Consider the following 17,374-nt stretch of genomic DNA (forward strand, 5'->3'; position numbering starts at 1 on the left):
TGGAAGCTTTGTTATATAGGCACAATTGATTAAATCACTGGTGGTCAACTGGATCATCCTTTTTGGGAGAGTGTCGAGGTTCAAAGTCCCAACCCTCCAATCGTGTAGTTGATTCCCCTGCAACCAGCCCTCATCCTGGGGCTATCCGGGAGCCCATCAAGAGTGATCTCACTAGAACAAAAGCTGCTCCTATAACCCAGGAAATTCCAAGGGATTAAGGAGCTCTGTGTCAGATGTTATCACTGGATAAATTACAAAGGTGTTAGGAGCTCTGTGATAGGAACCGAGGGGCAAAGACCATATATTAGAACAAAAGATTTTCCTAATTTTCCTGAGTAGGAGAATAAGGGACTCTGTACCAGGAAGCAGGGGATGGAGAGGGGTAAGGGAGAGAGGGGGAGAGATTAATTATATATATATTTTTATATCACAATATCACACTCTTCCTTAACAAAAATTGATACTTTTTCCTGTATTGGTACCCAGGAAGAGCTCTCCTCAGCTGAGCACATGGAGCATCTGCAATGAAGATGCTCATCAGAAAGCCCAGGACATAAGCTTCAAAATCCCAGTCTGTACCCCTTCTTCCACCTCTCCCCAGAAAACAGACCTTCCTGCTCATTAGCTTGGGAAATGTACACTGGCTGAGGAATTATTCTCATGAATCGCTTAAGGAATGCACTGGGGCTGCAGTGTAAAAGTCACTCTTTAAATTTAATCTTATTTATTGGTACTGGAGATTGAAGCACTGAGCTACATCCCCAATTCTTTTCATTTTTAATTTTGAGACAGTCACACCCTGAGAAGTGAGTTGCTGAGGCTGGCCTAGAACTTGAAATTCTCCCACCTCGGGCTGGGGATGTGGCTCAAGCGTAGCATGCTTACCTAGCATGCTTGCGGCCTGGGTTCAATCCTCAGCACCACATACAAACAAAGATGTTGTGTCCACCGAAAACTAAAAGAATAAATATTTTAAAAATTCTCTCTCTCTCTTAAAAAAAAAAAAAAGAAAAGAAAAGAAATTCTCCCACCTCCAGCGTCACTGGGATTTAAAAGAGTAAATCACTGAGCCCAGTTTAAAAGTTGCTCTTCTAACTGTGTCTTGTTGCTTCCCCAGTAAAATGCTATGAATAGGATGAAATCTTAAATTTGAAGTTTGAAACTTAATAACCTGGTTATTTTATTTTAACCTCTCCCCCATTTTATCAAGATATAATCAACAAATAATAATTATTATCTGTATAACATATTTTGCTATATATATATATATATATATATATATATATATATACCATGAAATGATTAAATCAAACTACTTATCATATCCACCACCTCACATACTTATTTTGTGTGTATGTGTGGTAGGAACATTTATGATCTCCTCTCTTAGCAATTTTCAAATATAAAATACATTATTGTTAACTATGGTCACCATTCTGTACAATAGGTCCCCAGAACTTATTCATCTTATCTAATTTAAACTGTGTGCCTGATTTCCCCTGGCAACCACCATTCTACTTTTTGCTTCTATAAATTTGCCTTTTTAAACATTCCATATATAAGTGAGATCAGACAATATTTGTCTTTCTGTGCTGCTTTTTTCTTTTAGCATCATGTGTTTTATTGGGTATTTTATATCTTGCATTGTTATCTATCTTTTATCTTTTAGCATGCCCTTAGGAAGGTGTTCTGCCCTAATAGTCATTATATAGAAAGAGAAACTAAGGGATAAGTAATATAATTACCTTAATGTTTTTAATTAAGCCTTTTTATAGGCATTCAAAAATACTAACATAGCACAATGAGATCACTTAACTCTAATTAACAGCAGGCTAAGGGCCAAACTTACATGGGGATTTAGGCTTTTCGGTACCTACATGCTAGTCATCTGTTTTGTCTACTTTCACATACTAAAAATAAGAAGTATGTAAATATCTGTGAAAATTAATAAGCATTTTGAAATTGCCTTGTATTTGCAATATGTTAAGTGGAAAAAGTCAATAGGCACATATTTTTATTTAAAAATACAGTATAGGCAGCCAGGTGCAGTGGTGCACACCTGTAAATCCCAGCAACTTGGGCAGCTGAGTCAGAGCATGGCAAGTTCAAGACCAGCTTGGGCAGCTTAGCAAGGGTGTCTTAAAATAAAAAAGGACTTGGATGTAGATCAGTGGTAGAGCACCCCTGGGTCATTCCCTCATACCACCACCACAACAAAGTACAGTATATGAATAAAGAAGAAATATATATATATATATGACACCAGAAAATAACATTGAAGAGTAAGGATTAACACATTACAAGAAATGTTACAGAGTACCTATACTAGAAATAAAGTAGTGTTTTTCTATTAGAAAGTGGGTTTTGATTAGTTTAAATGTAAACTTAAAGGTGGCCACTAAAAAAATTTACAAAGTTAGTATAACTGATATGGCAAGAGAGGAAAACGGAATCCTAAAAAAATGTTAATTAAAATTATAGAAGTCAGAAGCTGGGCAAGGTGTTGCATACCTATAATCCCAACTACTGGGGAGGCTGAGACTAGTGGATCTCAAGTTCAAGGCCAGCCTGGGCAACTTACACCCTGTCTCAAAAATAAATATTAAAAAAGGGCTGGGGATGGGGCTGGAGTTGCAGCTCTGCACTACAGCACTCGCCTAGCACAAATGGGTCACTGGGTTTGATCCACAGCACCACATAAAAGTAAAATAAAGATATTGTGTCCAACTACAACTAAAAACAAAAACAAACAAAAAGGGCTGAGGATGTAGTCCAGTGATACAGCATCCTTGGGCCTAACCTCCAGTAACACACACACACACACACACACACACACACACACACAAAAGTAGAAGATGAAAGAGAAACAAAGAATAAGGGCAATGAATAGAAAACATCTGCAAATAGATAATAATCCAACTACATCAAAAATCATTCTAAGTATGACTGGTCTAAATACAAGAATTAAAGAAGAATGACAGAGTGGATAAAAATAAATGACCCAACTGTGCATTGTCTACAAGAAACATACTCAAAAAACAAAGACATAGATTAAAAGTAATACTAATCCAAAGAAAATGAAGCCAGATGTGGTGGTACACACCTGTAATCCCAGCAGCTCCAGAGGCCAAGACAGGAGGATGGCCAGTTCAAAGCTAGTCAGCAAAAGTGAGGTGCTAAACAAACTCAGTGAGACGCTGTCTCTAAATAAAATACAAAATAGGGCTGGGGATGTGGCTCAGTTGTCAGGTGTCCCTGAGTTCAATTCCCGACCGAAAAAAAAGAAAGAAAATGAAGTAGCTATATTAATTTCAGAAAATACAGGTTTTAGCCAGACACAATGGTGCACACCTGTAATCTCGGCTGTCAGGAGATTGAAGCAGGAGGATCAAGATTCAAAGCCAGCCTCAGCAATTTAGCAAGGCCCTAAGCAACTCAGCAAGACCCTGTCTCTAAATAAATAAAATATAAAAAGGTCTGGGGATGGTTAAGCCTCCTAGGTTCAATCCCCAACCCCTAGTACCAGAAAAATAAAATACAGATTTTAGAGCAGGGAAAGTTATCAAGGCTAAAGAAGGAGGTTAATTCTCCAAGAAGTCCACAACAATACCTAACTGTTGCCTAGCAACAGAGTATTGAAATATATGAGGCAAGAGCTGATAGAAAAATAGATCAGTCCACAATTACAGTTGGAGATTTTCATATCTTTCTAAGTAATTTTCAGATTCAGTAGGTAAAAAATCAGTAAAAATAGAGTTGAAGAGAACAGCACCATCAATCAGTTTGATGTAACTGACGTTCATAGTCTACTTCATTCAGCAAGAAAAGAACATAAATTCTTCTCAAGCTCACATTAACTATGACAGGTCACATCCTACATCATAAAACACACCTTAACAAACTTAAAAGGATAAAAATCATACTGTAAGCCATAGTAACACAAACATATTGGCACCAAAACAGACAAGTAGACCAATGGTACAGAATAGAAGACACAGAAACAAACCCACATAAATACAGTTATCTTATTTTTTTTTCAAAGAGAGAGTGAGAGAGGAGAGAGAGAGAGAATTTTTAATATTTATTTTTTAGTTCTCGGCGGACACAACATCTTTGTTTGTATGTGGTGCTGAGGATCGAACCCGGGCTGCACGCATGCCAGGTGAGTGCACTACCGCTTGAGCCACATCCCCAGCCCCATACAGTTATCTTATATGAGAGAAAGGCACCAAAAACATACATTGGAGAAAAGATAGCCTCTTCAACAAATGATACTGGGAAAACTGGAAATCCATTTGTAGCAAAATGAAATTAAACACCTATCTTTCACCTTGCACAAGACTCAGCTCAAAGTGGACCAAGGACTTAGGCACTTGAATAGAGACCCTGAGCCTAGTATAAGAAAAAGTAGGCCCACATCTGCATCATATCAGCTTAGAAACTGACTTCCTAACAAGACCCCTAAAGCACAAGAACTAAAACCAAGAATCAATAAATGAGATGGAATCAAACTAAAAGCTTCCTCACAGCAAAAGAAGCAATGAATAACATGAAGAGAGAGCCTACAGTATGGGAGAAAATCTTTACCATATAACCTCAGAGAGACATTAATCTCCAGGATATATAAAGAACTAAAAAACTTAACAATAAAAAAAAAATAATCCAGTCAATAAATGGCATAAGGTTTTGAACAGACACTGCACAGAAGAAGAAATACAATTGGTCAACAAATATATGAAAAAATGTTCAACATCTCTAAAAGTTAGAGAAATGCAAATCAAAACTACACTGAGATTTCATCTCTAGTCAGAATGGCAATTATCAAGAATACAGACAACAATAAATGACAGCAAGGATGTGGGGGAAAAAGATAACTCATACATTGCTGGTAGAGCTAAAATTGGAGCAAATACTGTAGAAAGCAGTATGGAGATTCCTCAGAAAACTTGTAATGGAACCATCATTTGACCCAGCTATCCCACTCTTCAGTTTATACCCAAAGGACTTAAAATCAGCATACTATAGTGATGCAGCCACATCAATGTTTATAGCAGCTCAATTCACAATAGCTAAACTGAGGAACCAACCTAGATGCCTTTCAATAGATGATTGGATAAAGAAAATGTGGTACATATACACAATGAATATTCCTCAGTTTTAAAGAATAAAATTATGGCATTTGCAAGTAAATGGATGGAGCTGAAGACTATCATGCTAAGTGAAATAAGCCAATCCCCTAAAAAACAAATGCTGGGCTGGGGATCTGGCTCAAGCGGTAGTGCGCTTGCCTGGCATGCGTGCGGCCCGGGTTCAATCCTCAGCACCACATACAAACAAAGATGTTGTGTCCACCGAAAACTAAAAAATAAATATTAAAAAAAAATCTTTCTCTCCTCTCTCTCTCTCTCTCTCTCTCTCTCTCTCAAAAAAAAAAAAAATGCTGAATGTTTTCTCTGCTATGCAGATGCTCATTCACAATGGGGCCGGTGGCTAGGGAAGAATAGCTGTACTTTGGATTATATAGCAGGAAGGGAAGGGAAGGGAGGGGTATGGGGTGGGAAGGTCAGCAGAATGAATCAGACATTATTACCCTATGTGCATATATGGTTACATGACTGGTTTAATTCTACATTGTGTACAACCAGAAAAATGAGAAGTTATACTCCATTTGTATATGATATATCAAAAAGCATTCTACAGTCATGTGTAACTAACTAGAACAAATATTTAAAAAATCATACTGTGTGTACTCTCAGACCATGATGGAGTTAAACTAGGAAACAAGAACAGGAAGAGCTGGGAAATCCAAAATATTTTCGTATTAAAAAACAATTCTAAACTGGGTGTGGTGGCACATGACTGTAATCCCAGCAGCTCAGGAGGCTGAGACAGGAGGATTGTGAGGTCAAAGCCAGCCTCAGCAATGGCACATGCTAAGCAACTCAGTGAGACCCTAACTCTATTAAAATACAAAATTGGGCTGAGGATGTGGCTTAGTGGTTGAGTGCCCCTGAGTTAAATCCGTGGTTCCCCCTCCCCCCAAAAAAGCACTTCTAGCAGGTATAATAGCACATACTTGTAATGCTAAAGACTCCAGGGGCAGCTGAAGCAGGAGGATTACAAGTTCAAAGCCAGCCTCAAAAATAAAAAAATATAAAAGGGCTAAGGATGTGGCCCAATGATTAAGTGGCCTGGGTTCAATTCCCAGTACCAAAACCAAAAAACATACAACACACTTGTAAAATACACACACACACACACACACACACACACACACACACACACACACACTTCTAAGTATTAACATGGGTTAAAAAAAATGAGAAATTTTAAAATATTTTTAACCAAGTAGAAATAAAAGTACAACTTTTCAAAATTGATGGAATACAGCAAAACCAGTATTTGGCAGGAAATGTATATCATTGAATGTGTCTATTAGAAAAGAAATTTAAAAATCAACGTAGACCTTAGGGAAAAAGAGGAAAGCAAATTAAATCCAAATTAAACTGAAAAAAAGAAAGAACTTGAACAAATTGATACACAAATCAATGAAATTGAAAATAGGAAACCAACAGAGAAACTAAACAAATCCCAAAACTGATTCTATGAAAAGTCTATAAAATTAATAAAACTGATGAAGAAAAAAAGGAGAAGACAAAATTACTAATATTGGGAATGAAAGCGATGCCATCACTACTGATCCCATGAACATTAAAAGGATGAACAGCTCTGTGCCCACAAATCTGACAAATTAGATAAAATGTATCAATTTCTTGAAAAAGTCTATCAAAATCCACTCAAGGTGAAGCGATTATTTTAATAGGCCTGGATCTATTAAGGAAACAGAACTAACTATTTTTTTTTTTACAATTTCTTCCAGAAGATAGAAGCAGAAGGAAAACTTCCTAACTCATACTTTGAGATCAGCATTTCCTTAAAGCCAAAATCAGACAAAAATATTCCAAGAACAAAAAATTGAGGAATCTAATTAAAAGCCTATAAATGGAAAATTCCTAACAATTGGATCACCATCCTACTCCCCTGCAAAGAAACAATGCAGCAGCTGGCTTTCCCCAGGCAGAGGGGAAAAAGTTAAAAAAAAAAAAAAAAAAAAAAGCAGGAAACTCTTCTCTAACCAAAGTTAGAGCCAAAGAGAGCCAAGCTTTCTCCTGTATAGTGCCCTGAGGCAGAAATCTCTCAGTGGAGCAAATGGCTACGCCCTTGAAGGGAAATCTGCTCAACAGGGAGAAACCCTGGATGTCTATTGCAAGCTCCCAGTTGACCTTTCTCCAGGAAACAGACCTTCATGCTCTGTAGTGTAGGAAATAGACCTTCATGCACTGTAGTGTAGGAAATATACACCCAGGGCCGGGGATGCAGCTTGCTAATAGAGCCCTTGCCTATTATGTACAAAGCCCTGGGCTCAGTCCCAGGTGCTACACCAAAGGCAAGGGAAGGAAAGACTCCTCAGACATGTGAGGAAAACAGCAACATAAAGGGGTGAAAGAGAACAAACAGTAAAAAAACAGACACTGGAAAAAATAGGAATAATTGAGGAATAAAGAGAATCGATTTTAAAGGAACAATTGAATTATGTACTTAGAGAAATTTGATAAAATGTTATGTGTAGAAAGCAGTGTTGGAATGTAACCAAAAAGGAGTGACTTGAGAATAGGAAAAAGCTCTTGGATGTCGAAAATGCAAATATGGAAATTAAGTCATTTATAGAAGTACTAGACAACACAGTAAAGGTAAAAACACATGAGAGTTTCCATTTAGGAAGTTCAAATCTGACCAGGAGGAGTTCTCGGAAGGTAAGAATGGAGAAATGACTGAGGCAGGAGAATTGCAAGTTTGAGGCCAGTTTGGGCAACTTAGCAAGACCCTGTCTCAAAATAAAAAATAAAAAGGGCTGCAGGTGTACCTAGGTAGAGTACCCCTGGGTCAGAGCCCTAATAGAAAAATAGAAAAAATACAGTAGTTTTTTTTTTTTTTTTTGATCTTGCTGATACATCCTCTTCCTTCTTCTTTTCTTGGTGATGTTTAGCCTGGCACACATGAATATTTGCCCTCAGCATGCCTTAGCAATTTTGCCATCCTCCTCTAAAAATATCAAGAATAGGTTTAAATAGAGTGTGTCACTCTAAAGTACCATTTCCAATCAGTTTGTTGGTAGCTAGTTTTCTGTGGCCAGGAGCTAAACTTACCCTGGGTATCACACATACTCAAATTGATAGACGATGTTAAGTCCAGGTCAGCGAATCTGGGCACCTGGGCTGTGGCTTTTGGGGACAGTACCTCTGTTAAGTGCAGGGCAGGCTGAACTATGTTGTCTGCAGGGCAGGCTGAACGAATGTTAGCTGCAGGATAACTCATACACTCAAACCCCCCTCTGTCTGGTCCTTTATCACCTGTTTGAACCCTCAACCCCACTCAAGGCTGAACACTCGACCCCCACCAGTCTGGTGCAACAGAAACCCATATCTGACCCCTGCCCCATCTGCCTGAAGGCAGAAGATGACACCTTAGCAACTACTGTATGATCCAATCACTGTACACCAACAAGGCAGCTTGCAGACCCAAAGACCCCATTAGATTTGGGCTATAAAAACTCCCTCCTGCTGGGCCCCTCTCTCTTATTCTTGCTCTCTTTGTCTTTCTTTCTCTCTCTCTCTTGCTTTTTCTTCTCTCTCTCTCTCTCTCTCTCTCTCTCTCTCTCTCTCTCTCTTTCTTTTTCTCCTCTTTTGCACTGCTGCAATAAAGATCTCTTGGTCACTCCAAGTATTGTGGTCACTTTCCTTTCAACCTCCAGAAACCTTCAAATAGGAAACAAATAGAGTCAGTGATACAGCTTTTATAATCCCTGAACTATTGCTAGGAAAAGAAGCCATCAGTCCATGACTGTTGAGAAGCAGAGCCAGGATTTAAACTCAGGTGTGCCCAGATCCTGAGATCCAGCAGAGCAGGCTAGGCAGGAAAGTGGATGCAGGACAGGGGCCAACATGGAGGATCATGTACAGCAGAGGGGACTGGCTGGCAGCCTCGGGACCCGCTGAGCCCAAAGACAGGACTTGGCCTGCGTTGTACTTGCAATGCCTGTTTTTCCTCCTCCTCCTCTTTTTTTTTTTTTTTTTTTTGTAAAATTCACATTACATAGAATTTACCATCTTCATCATCTTTAAGTGTTAGTGGTATTGAATACATTTATAATTTATATTGTTGTGCAACTACCACCATCTCTCTCCAGAACTTTTTCTTTTTTTTTTTTTTTTTGTACCAGGGATTGAATTTAGAGATGCTTAACCACTAAACCACATCTCCAGACCGTTTTTTTTTTATTTTATTATTATTTTTTTAAACTCTTTTTTTAAAAATATTTATTTTTTAGGGATAGATGGGCACAACACAATGCCTTTATTTTTATGTGGTGCTGAGGATCGAACCTGGGTCCTGCCCGAGCTCGGGAGCATTCTACTGCTGAGCCACAATCCTAGCCCTTATATTTTATTTTGAGACAGGATCTCACTGAGTTGCTTAGGGCCTTGTCAAATTACTGAGGCTGGCTTTGAATTAATGATCCTCCTGCCTCAGCCTCCTGAACCACTGGGATTAAAATCCACGCAGCGCCAGACTGAAACTCCTGACAGTAATTTCCTATTCGCCTTGTCCCTGCCAGCTCCCACCAGTGGCCCTGACAACCACATTCTACTTTCTGTCTCTATGAATTTGACTACTCTAGGTAACTCATATAAACAGAATCAGACAGTATTTGTCCTCCTGTGACAAGCTTTTTCACTTACATAATGTCCTCACATTTCATGTGTCAGAATTTCCTTCCTTTCTCTTTCTTCCTCCTCCTCCTCCTCCTCCTTCTTCTTGTGTGTGTGACAGTGGGCTGAACAATATTCCATTGTAAACACACACACACACACACACACACACACCATATTTTGCTGATCCATTTGTCCCTTGATGGACATTTGGGTTAATTTCACATCTTAGCTATTGTGAATTAATAGTGTTATTATAAACATGGATGAACAAAAATCTCCTCAAGACCCTGCCTTCAGGAGGGCACGGTGGTACACGCCTATAATCCTAGCAGCTTGGGAGGTTGAGGCAAGAGGATCACAAGCTCAAGGCCAGCCTGGATGATTTAGCAAGACCCTCAGTAATTTACCTGTCTCAAGTTTTGAACAAAAAATAAAAAGACTAGGGATGTAGCGCAGTGGTAAAGTACCCCAGTGCTAAAAAAAACAAAATACAAAAACACCAACCTCAACTTTTTTTGTGTAACCCAGAAGTGGAATTCCTGGACCATATGATAATGCTAGTCTCAGGTTTTTTAGGAACTGGGGTACCCTTTTCCATAGCAGCTGTACCATTCTACGTTCCCACCAACAGGGCACAAGGACTCCAATTTCTCTCCATCTTCACCAGCTCTAGTTATTTTCTAGTTTTGTTTTGTGTTGTGTTTGATAGTTGCCGTTCTGCTGGGTTTGAGATGGTATCGCAAGTGGTTTTGATTTGCATTTCCCCAGTGATTACTGGTGTGGAGCATCTTTTCATGAGCTTATACAATGTTTTGGGTGTTTTTAAATTAACTGCTGTCATTGAAAATCTGAAAATTTTACAACTCCAAATTCCCGGCTTCTCTTGAAAATTAGGCAAAGCTGGGCCCCCAACCCCACCAGGCTGGCACAAGTTTTCTCCAGCTCATCACCAGTCTTCACTGGCCTAGGGGGACCTGGATTTGTGACTCTAGGGAGTGTTCAGCATTACCCTCGCTTTGTCTGTGTCCAGATCTTCAGGTCAGTGACTCACCCCAGCCCAGCCCTACACACCTCCCGCCCAGGCCCTCGGGCCTTGTGAAATCTGCTTGGCGCAACTCTGGGGACCACATCTGACTTCTCCGCCACTTACTTCTAGTAAGCGTCTCTGAACACGGGCCAGAAAGTATTTGCGTAGCAAATAATAAAAAAGGAACCTTTCCCTGCAAACCTTAATAAATCAGTCAAGAATCTAGGCGTTACCAGGGAGTGACATCTTGAGCCCAGTTGATTCCAGGAGGGGCTGCCAGAGGCCTTTTGGAGCAGCCTGAGCGGGCGGAGCAGAAACGCAGCCCTTCTTTCTGGCTCTGTGCTTTTAAGGGCAACTGTACTTGTGAGTAAGCGGCAGCGTGATTGAGTACATGATGAAGCTTTCTTGAGATGACAGAGTCAGGATAACGAAGGAAGAAGATGCCAGTGTATAACCACTTCATTGCTGCATTATATGAACAAATACACAGAGGACTTTTCTGATGACTAATGAATGCCCTAGCCATGCCCTTGGGGAAGGAACCAGTGGGTGCTGCACTCTCCCACGGTTTGTAGCCAATACCCAGGAACCAGCACCTCGAGTGCCTGGGAAGATGGGCAGGACCTACTCTGCCTCCTCCCAGCCTGAACTCAGAGAATCCCCCAGCGTCTCACTGTGGGGAAGGCAGATGCACAAGTGTCCCAGGCCATCCAGGAAAGGGGAAGAATTCCCCCGGGGTCCTGGAATCTCTCAATCTCACCCTAAGCAAGGACTTATCAGTATCAACAAAACAGCTGAAAGCACCTTTCTACCACCTTGAGGTTTTAAATCTATTTCACAGGGCAGGAAAATGGAAGTGTCACAGTGCCACATGACCCTGGGAGTGAACTGTAAAAACACTGAACTGTTAAAAGTCTCTTTGGCCATTTTAAAATTCTAAGTTCCCAGCTAAGTGGATTAGGTACTCTTTGAATCGATTATAATTTTAGCAAAGAGGTATTACAGCTCCCGTAGGCAGGAAATCTCTTCATTTTGTAAATGTAGTCCTTGCCCCAGAAATACTTAAATGGGTCGGGTAAATTGCCAACTGTGTTATGATTGTCATAACAATAACTAAGTTGATCCAACACCTACAGTAAGCTCTTCTGACAGGTCAAGCGCTCTTCTAAAACTTTCCCACATATTAACATTTTTAGTCATCTTGACAAAGGCTTTGAGGCTGTATTAAATTCAGGGATGAAAAGGCCTCTGAGAAGACAGCTCTCACAGCACAGGTCTCCCTGTTTTTATATATATATATCCATCCCAGCCCTAGTGTAGATCCCTGATGGTCTCCACACAGTGGATGAATAAGCGCATCCATGACTTCTAGTTTGCCAACCTCAAATTATTGACAACTTTACCTTTTGCCCTCATGCAGCAAAATCTTCTTAAATAATATTTTGGGTTTATATTTTTGCAAAACACATTGCTATTTTATAATAGTACTATCTGCACTATTTTTCTGATTTTTTTTCATGTGTGTGTTTGTTTGTACTGGGAATTAAACCCAGGGGTGCTCTACCACTAAGCCACATTCCCCAATTCATTTTGGTTTTTTTATTTTGAGACATGGTCTCATTAAGTTGCTGAGAGTGGCCTTGAACTTGAGATCCTCCTGTCCCTGCCTCCAGAGCCACTAGGATTATCAGCGTGTGCCATTGTACCCAGCTCTTTCTTTATTTTTTCTTTTATTTTTTTCAGAGAGGGAGAGAGAGGGAGAGAGAGAGAGAATTTTAATATTTATTTTTTAGTATTTGGCTGACACAACATCTTTGTATGTGGTGCTGAGGATTGAACCCGGGCCACATGCATGCCAGGCAAGCACAATACCACTTGAGCCACATCCCCAGCCCTCCTTAAGACACTTTTTAATAGTGGCTTTAAAAATTTTTTGTAATGATGAAAATATAAAACATGAAAAATGTAATGAATATGAAAGACTGACACATAGTGGGAGAAGAAGCTAAACACAGTAGAATTATCATACAGCCACCTCACCACACACATTGGACTATCAGGAGGAAGAAAGCTTTGGTGCTAAGGAGGTGAGGGCAGGCAGAGACCCCCAAAGCCAGTTTTTACCCAGAGAACTGCGGTACACTTTTGTAATCCCACCAATTTGGAGGATGAGACAGAAGGATCACAAATTCAAGGCCAGCTTCAGCAATTTAGAGAGACCCTAAGCAACTAAGCAAGATCCTGTCTCAAAATAAAAACATAAAAAGGACTAGTGATGTGGCTCAGTGGTAAAGCACTCCTGATGAGTTCAGTCCCCACTACCAAGAAAAAAATAATCATTTCTTTCTTGGACCGCACCAACCTCTAAATCATTCTTACTACACATAATACAACTCATACAAAAATCTTTAGTTTCATTGGCTGGAGGTGGTGGCTCATGCCAGAAGGATCATAAGTTTGAGGTTAGCCTTAGTAATTTAGCAAGACCCTCAACAACTTAGCGAGACCCTATCTCAAAATAAAAAAATAATAAAAAGACTGGAGATGTAGCACAGTGGTAAGTCACCCTCGGGTTCAATCCCATACAAAAACAAGTCTCTAGTCACATTAATTTGCTTAACTCCACAAACAGAGCATTTGTGTGTGTATTAATATTAATTCATCAAATCCTAACAACCCTTCAAGGTTGGTACTACCAGCAATTCCAATTTAGCATTAGATGAGGTGTCTGAAACTCAGACAGTTTAGAGGTCTCCTCGCTGGTAAGTGGCAGAGAAGTCAGGGCAGCAATGAGGGAGGAAGGTGAGTCTGACTGATGGACCAGCGTCAGGGGCTCCTTGAGGGGGAGGATAGTCTGCAGCCGGGCAATTTAGTTTGCACTAGAGAGGTGCAATATGACAGCCATTCCTTGAGTTAGCCATCATTGGGGTTCCGTAAGAAACAGGAGTCAGCCTTCAGGATGTCTCATTCCCAGGTGGAGATCCTACTGCTAGGCAAAGACTTGGAGGCAGGTGTTAGATCTCAACTTGCTGGGAATGGAGGAAGCCTTGTTCCACACCTCTGCCTTCAGCCTCCTCCTGCCCTTGGGCTGTGGATTCGTCAGCCTATCAAATTTTAGACCCATCATCCTCTTCCCCTGCTCCTGCCAACTGTCCTACTAAATGGCAGTCCTCCAAGGCAGAAGACCGCCAAGACTCCTCTTCTTCCAAGGCAAAATACTGGCTCCACCCCCTGGCAGGTGACTTCCAAACAGTGGAACATCATCTCAGGCTGGCTGGCCTTGAAGTGCTGAATCCCAGACACAGAGACTCATTATGTCTTAGTTGGCTCAACCACCTTATCTCATTCAGATTCAGTTACTGCCCTGTGCCCCACAGCTTGGTGTGTTGGCATGATGGATGTGCCCATCTGAAAACAAGGTTCCTTCCCCCTACCCTTCTCTTATGTGGCCTGTTCTCCACTCAGCAACCAGGATGATCCCCCTGTACCCACCGTACCTATACTGGGGATGGAACCAGGGCCTCACACATGCCAAGCAAGCACACTGCCACCGAGCAACATCCTCAGTTATTTTCATTTTTTAAGGCAGGATCTCACTAAGTTGCCGTGGCTGGACTTGAACTTGTGATCCTCCTGCCTCATCCTCTGAAGTGTCTGGGATTGTGGGCATGCACCACCATGCACCTGAATGGGATGGTGTCTTAATTCTACATCCTGTCCCATCCTGTGGCTCCATACAAGTACTTTTCTGTTAAGTTTTAAGCTTATGAGAATAAGCCCTTAGGAACCAAAATGCAGAGATGGCATAACCCAGCTATAGACACAGACTCCTAGAAGAACAAAATGTTTCATGACCCTGCAATGAAATCTTGTAGTAAAGAACCATGCAATTAACTTTCAAGATAAAGTAAAATTATCTTCACTTGTGGGTAATGTGAGTTTATATTTAGGAAACTCAGAACAACTAAAAACTAAATGGTAATAGAAAATTCATCAATAAGACCAGTAAAAATTTAATATACAAAAAGCAATTTATTATTATTTTTTCTTCTGGGGATTGAACCCAGGGGAGCTTAATCACTAAGCAACATCCTCATTTGTTTTTATTTTTTATTTTGAGACAGGGTCTTGCTAAGTTGCTTAGGGCCTTGCTAAGCTGCTGAGGCTGGCCTTAAACTTGCAATCCTCCTGCCTCAGTCTCCCCAGTCTCTGGGATTATAGGTGTGCATCACCGCGCCTGACATCAATTGATTTTTTTTTTCTTTAAAGCCTTTACTTTGAGACATAATGGAAAGATCTTACAGGTCCACATGGAAAAAGATAGACATGATCATGATTGTGTGAAGATAATCTAATCAGTAAATTTCAATGCCTGTTAGCTACTGCTGAAGCTGGAGTTCTGGGAGTATGACATGCTGCAGGGCTGAAAGGAGCAGCTAATTCGTATTCCTCTCCTTCTTCCTCCCCCTCTCCTTCAACAGAATCCACACCATCCTCCTCATAATCTTTCTCTAGGGCAGCCATATCCTTATAGGCCTCAGAAAACTCTCCTTCCTCCATCCCCTCACCCATGTACCAGTGAACAAAGCCTCAGCCGTGGCTGTGAGGTTACTCAACATGCACACAGCACAACGTACCTTGGCCAGGTCTCCACCAAGCACCACAGTGGAAAGCTGGTAATTATCGCCAACTTTGAAGCCAGTGGGACACCAATCCACAAATTGGAGGCTGCGTTTGGTCTTGACGGTGGCAATGGAAGCATTGCTATCTTTGGGGACCATGTCACCCTGGTTCAACAGGCAACAAGCCATGTATTTACCATGGCGGGGGGCACATTTTGCCATCTGGTTGTCTGGTGATCTCTTCTGTAAAAAGCTGTTCATGGTAGGCTTTCCCAGCTGAGATGACAGGGGAATATATGGCCAGAAGGAAGTGGATGCAGGGATAGGGAACCAGGTTGGTCTGGCATTCTGTCAGGTCAACATTCAGGGTTCCATTGAATCTGAAGGAAGCAGTGATGGAAGACAAGATCTGCCTATAAGGCAGTTAAGGTTAGTGTAGGTCTGGTGCTCAAGGTTGGGTGCTCAACGTCAAGGTTTCTGAGTGCTCCAGGGTAGTGTGGGTGGTGAGGATGGAGTTGCAGGGCTCAACTTCAGCTGGGTAAATGGAGAACTCCAGCTTGGACTTCTTGCTGTAACCAACAGAGAGACATTCCATCAGCCGGGAGGTGAACCCAGAAGCAGTTTCCCCACCGAAGCTGAGGAAAACCAAGAAGCCCTGAAGACCTGTGCACTGGTTGGCCAGTTTATGAATTCGGCCCAAGACAAGGTCAGTGATCTTCTTGCCAATAGTATAGTGGCCTCTGATGGTTACTAGCATAGCAGCAGCTTCCTTGCCTATGATGAGGTGCTCAGGGTGGAGGAGCTGATGGTAAGTCCCAGTGAGAACTTCACCAATGACTGTGGGTTCCAGGTCTACAAACACTGCCCTGGGCACAGGCTTGCCAGAGCCTGTCTCGCTGAAGAAGCTGTAGAAGGAGTCATCTCCTCCCACAGTGGTCTTATCACTTGGCATCTGGCCATCAGGCTGGATGCCATGTTCCAGGCAACAGAGCTCCCAGCAGGTGTTTCCAATCTGAACACCAGCCTGGCCTACGTGTATGGAGATGCACTCCTGCATGGTGGCTATGGGTTAGGAAGCAAAGGCAAAGGAGCAGATACCGGGTCCTGGTTATTCAGAGTTGATTTTTTTTTTTTCCAATTAGTTATCATGTACATCAGAATGCATTTTGACTCATTGTACACAAATGGAGCACAACTTTTCATTTCTCTGGTTGTACATGATACAGTCACACCATTCTTGCAATCATACATGTACATAGGGTAATAATGTCCATCTCATTCCACCATCTTTCCCACCCCCACCCCCTCACCCCTCTCTTCACTCTCCTCTGCCCAATCCAAAGTTCCTCTATTCTTCCCTTGCCCCCCCTCCATTATGGATCAGCATCCACATATCAGAGAAAACATTGGTCTTTGGTTCTTTCGTATTGGCTTATTTCACTTAGCATGATATTCTCCAACTCCTTCCATTTACCTGCAAATGCCATAATTTTATTTTCTTTAAGGCGAAGTAATATTCCACTTTGTATATATACCACAGTTTCTTTATCTATTCATATGTGGAAGGGTATCTAGGTTGGTTCCATAGTTTAGCAATTGTGAATTGAGCTGCTATAAACATGATGTGGCTGTATCACTGTAGTATGCTGATTTAAGTCCTTTGGGTATAAACCAAAGAGTAGGATAACTGGGTCAAGTTTTCTAAGGAATCTCCATACTGCTTTCCATAGTGATTGCAGTCCCACCAGCAATGTATGAGCATAGCAATTGATTTTTGATGTGCAAAGAACCTGTTAAAAAATACAGTAGAAGGAACTTTTCAGTTATAACACCCACAAAATACCTAAGAATAAACTCAATTAAAATTATTTTATATGGACCCAAACTTTAGAGTTATAGCTAGCAAATAAATCTTTTTTAAAACATGAATAACAAAATACACTCTTTTCTGA

The 17,374-nt window shown here is 41.0% G+C and overlaps 1 pseudogene; it reads right to left on the minus strand.

Moving 5' to 3' along the window:
* Window positions 1-11,250: 11,250 nt before the first annotated feature.
* On the minus strand, window positions 11,251-16,695 carry LOC144378045 (tubulin alpha chain-like; annotated as a pseudogene).
* Window positions 16,696-17,374: the final 679 nt, after the last annotated feature.

Source organism: Ictidomys tridecemlineatus, chromosome 5 (assembly GCF_052094955.1).
Source record: "Ictidomys tridecemlineatus isolate mIctTri1 chromosome 5, mIctTri1.hap1, whole genome shotgun sequence".
NCBI lineage: Eukaryota > Metazoa > Chordata > Mammalia > Rodentia > Sciuridae > Ictidomys > Ictidomys tridecemlineatus.